The sequence below is a fragment of the Eleginops maclovinus genome, chromosome 1 (genome assembly GCF_036324505.1).
Source record: "Eleginops maclovinus isolate JMC-PN-2008 ecotype Puerto Natales chromosome 1, JC_Emac_rtc_rv5, whole genome shotgun sequence".
NCBI lineage: Eukaryota > Metazoa > Chordata > Actinopteri > Perciformes > Eleginopidae > Eleginops > Eleginops maclovinus.
In genome coordinates, this window is record NC_086349.1 from 19380985 (window position 1) to 19385989 (window position 5005).

The window sequence follows — 5005 nt, forward strand, 5'->3', positions numbered from 1 at the left end:
TGACAACTATACAGGATGCTTTCAGTTCTGAACACTTTCAACAGTCTCAACAAAAAAATAAATCATCTCTGTTATAAAAACCAGCAGTCAATGGCCCCGGCCGTGGTGCAACTGGCTGGCGACCCGGGTTTGATTCCCGACCCATGGTCCTTTCCAGATCCAACCCAAACTCATTCTCCCACTTTCCTGTCACTCTCCACTGTCCTATCCGATTAAAGGCAAAAAGCCCCCAAAAAATATCTTTAAATTTTTTTTTCAAAAATCAGCAGTCAAACAGAAATAGATCCCTAAATGCCTTATAGGTTTGGAGTGTGTGAGGCCCTCTGGCCTCCAGATAGATGGCCTAATGTCACAGGTAGGGACCAAATGGCCCTTTCCTCCCTGTGTAAAGGGTATTTGACCTCCCCTTACTCTGATGGTGCCAGAAACCCTTAGTTCAGTAACTGCTCTCAGCCTGTGAGATAATGTCATCTGACACGCAGTAATTCGGGAGATGTAATTGCACCCCACACTGTTGTAATTTCCCATTCATGCATGTTCGAACGGTGACTTGTGCCCCTACTAATTGCCGAAGCCCATTGACTGCAACCCTGTTACGTAATAATGTACCTTAATAGGCACTTTCTTTGTGTCACGAAAATATTGAACTAAAGATTAAAGTTTAATACACTGTGTTTATTATTTGTGCTCTGAGCAGAGTGAAGTCATTCTTACCTCAGTTGACAATAGACTGGCTTTAATATTCTTCAAGGTTTTCATTAAAACTGATGCCAGTGATGGTGACATCATTGTCTACTTGGGCCCCAATGCAGCAGGTGTTAACATTATCTGTCTATTGTGTGATCCATTGTCCTGATCTCCTGCTTTTGTTTAAACAGGTGGGTACAGTCTCAAAGTGTTTGCTGTAGCCTTTGTTAGGCTAGAGAGGCAGTGTGTGGGGGGTTCTAAATTGATATATTGTATGCCTGGGCCCCTTCTCTGTTAATTGCAGGAGGGATTTTTAAGGAACTAGAATGTGAAATTCTATTTTTATATTATCAGCAAAGACAATTATGCAAAGAATTATGCAAAAATGGCAACAAGTGCATACACATGATTATTCCTAATAATAGTGCTTTGGTAGCCATGTACCTCATGTGTGGTTTATGACCAATAAACACATGTTCTCAAAAGTCCTTTTTACTTATGTACCCGACAATGTTCTCCAGCTACACTTCTGTGGGTCTTTAAAATGAAGTGAAAGGAGGAAGTCTTCAAAGCAAACCAGCCAAGACAGGGCACTGTGACACTGCAGGGGGATACTCTCTGGGAAATTAAGACCCCATGTAATGCGGGGAAAGTGACTCCCCACCTGTATCTTGTAAAGACTTTCCAAGCTGTAGTTAAATGGCATGTCTGCTGTGGGGTTGCAGTTCCAGCCCAGCAGCTCTTTGCTAAGCCGGTATTAGTTACAGTAAGCTTCACTTAGGCATTGAATATTTAACATATTTTAATGTGGTCTGATATTACTACCGTGGTTAAGTTAAATTCATCTAATGTCATTATTTATTCCCAAAAACCTATTATTAGTATGATTTTATTTTATATGAATTTAAATGAGAAATGGATCTCTTTATGTGGTGTAGAAAAGTTCGTATAAATTAAATAGGGGTCACGTTAAAGCATTTAGGCTTGATTGCAGCACCATTATTTGACCTGGGTCATTAATGCATAAAGCTACAAATACAAACCCACTCAGCTGTGTCCACCTAATGCCTTCACCATGGAAATTGCGAGGGAATTTACAGCACGTAGTAAAGAGTGTGTAAAGGGATTTGACACTTGAAGCACAGCTTTGTAGAATCACCCTGTTGTACTTTCTGTAGACTAACTTAATCCATCATTTAAAAAGATTAATCACTCTACTTCTCATGTTGATATTTAAGGAAATGATAGTATTGTTATAACTGGTAGAAATGTTTCATTACATCAGATTGCAGTGAAAACACCAGAGTCATGATCCTCTGGACATTTGTAGTCTAGTCACACACAGAGTTGTTCCATCTCATCATTTAAACCAGGGCTCACTTTGTTGTCACTTTTTACACTCCTTGGAACACACATAGCTTCCCCAGGCAAAGGCTGATTTCACTGGATAGTAACACCTTTCAGCAGTTTTTACTGGGCCTCACACCTAGGGAACCTTCAAGCTGTGTACTTCCAGAAGCAGTCACCCATCAAAAGCCTATTAGATTTCTGGTAAAAGCCGAGCCCCTAGCTGAGAACATTGCCATTGAGTAAGAGTTTAAGTAAGCAACATTGCCTTCTGCACCCACTTGTTTGGACCAAGCCAGGCATGGTGGCCAACAAAAGTTCCCGACTTCACACCAGGAAGGATGTGACTACTGATGCATGCCAGATGAGGAGACACTAGTCGGAATTTTAAAGCAGCTGCAGCCATTTGCGACATAGGACAATATTTAATACGGGTGTTTCTGCATGCTTTCAGTCTAAAAGCAGAGGTGAAAGGCTTTTGATGGTTTCAGGTGTGGTAATGCACCATCATTGCCCAATACAAAAGTGGGTGGCCGTTATACAGTATATGTTTCAGATTCAGATTCCCCTATTTTCATTGGATATAGTTAATGGTTGCTGAGTTAAGTCTGCCAGATTTGGGAAAAGGAATTTGGATAAAGATCTATCCATGGTCCAGTAACAACACTACAAGAACTCTTCCTTTGAATGAGTTCAGAATGCACATTTTGTCGTCTAGACCCAAGCCTCCATGTGAAGTGCTAGAGAAGCAGAGTGTGACATTCAGGTATTGTTTTCCATGTTCTTAGACATTACCTCATTGACGCCTAAGATCAATTGTACATGCACTGCCCATTGACAGGATACCAAAATGAAACTAAATGTAGGGCTGAAGCCCACACAACTTTGCCAAAATAATTGAAAGCTGTGCTGTCTTCTCAGGTTTCATTGCTCTGCTGCCATCATTGTACTGAAGAAAAATGCGTCATTTTATTTCAACAGAAAATAGCCTGAAAAAGTCACACTAAGTTGAAACAGCTGTCACTACACAACGGTACCTTTGTAGTGTGAGGATACAGAACAGTATGTGTAGATTGCAGCAGTTGCAACTATATGGTTGTCATCAAAGACAGTCTTTTGCGACACCGCACTAGCCAGTGATGGGCTTTCATTGCTAATGCATTCTGACTGAAACATTATGTCACCTCTGGCACGACTCAGCATTATGTAAAACACTTCAAAACCACAGTGTATTTGCTAATCACGCTGTGCATCTCTCTGTGTCTAGAAAACGAGAGGCACAGACAAGGAGGAGCACATCTGTAATAACTTCAAAGCGGATTAAAGAATGGATCAGAAGTAATGCAGCAAAGTGATATCAGATAACTAACATTCACATTCTATCTCTGGAACAATTTTAAAGCCAAAAATGACCTCACAAATAGACAAACAGAGGGGAAATTGGTATTGGATGCTCTAAGAGTTTGACACAGCATTAAACTGTCATACATATTTCCAAAAAATCTTTTACAAAATTCTTAATTATTTTTTTGTTTTAACAGTTTTTAAGAGTAACTTACCAGTACATCATTTTAATTTTGTGAATCCGTACTGTCCTGTTTTTCATTCTCACTCTGTTGTTGCTTAAACTCCTGAATTTCCCCATGGGTATTAATAAAGGTACATCTTATCTTAATCTCTTTTATTTGTTGGTAAATATTGCATTGTGTAAAGGCACTAATTACATTTTATTCTTTTTGCCATATCTTATAACAAAGTATCCTATTCTCTTTGCAGTCATCATCTATGCCTGTGTGAGGTAGCTGTCAGTGACACCTAGGGGGGAAAAGTTGTTCACTCCATGTTCTTGAATGAATGCTGAAGTCCCAGACAGCCAAAATCCGGGTGTATTTCAAAATTGCAAGAATGGCTGACTGGCATCCAAACTTTCATAATGTCCTGCTTTGACTAGTTATTCAGATTAATGTACAATTTATTATTGAAACAATACACATTACAACAGTAACAAAATCAATCAAACTTTTCTCAAATGAAACAATTACTTGTGTCAGCCAACTTCTAAATGCTCTGCTCTTCACAATTAATCACCATGCAGAGCAGACATTTCTTGCTTGGTTTGGCAGGCTAATGTTTCATTTGTGTCCTAATGGCTGTCATTTGTCTTATGTGGTTGGAGTCGATGGACAGGTAGATCTAGTGGCTGTTTCAAGTATTAACTGAACCTTTAAGTTATCACTTGAGCAAATGTAAGCAATTAATCATATGTTTTTACATTGTGTATGCCAAGTGTCTAACCTAAAGGTCATTAATATATGTCCACCACTAAATATAGCACAAGAGGGACAACATATTAGAAATAACTCATTGTAGATCACACAGCACCACTACAACAGCCTTACATCTACACCTAAGATAAACACAGAACTTTTAGGTTGGATTTTAATTGTATGATGTGGTATCTTAATGGCCTTGCACCTGAATTAGAGTCAACTTCGTTGTTCCTCACTACAGCCCTGGAAAAGGGGATACTATGCTCATTGAATTATGTGGGGATGAAAACCACCATCATGTTGTGCCATCTTTATGTCAACTACAACACAAAATTATTTAAATAATGTATATGATGTTAATCCTTCTTTTATTGACAGTGTGGCCATAGGGCAGTTTCACTAACAATTCAAAGCCCTTGTTTTTTCATGTTCATTTTGTAGCCTATTGCATATTCACATCTTTTCTGTAATTGAATAAGATACCACAGACACAACACGCTGTTAACATTTAACAACTTTCAGGAATTATTATAGACTATTTGGTAATCATGTCTTGAAGCATGAGGTTTTTCAATTCATGTCTTTTCAATTCAGAAAATAAAAACACAAACTGTACCTTTAAGAAAAAGCGTCATCCTCCATGTTGATCACATCGTCGATGACGTCGAGCCAGTACTCCCGGCATGCTCACTGAAAATCCA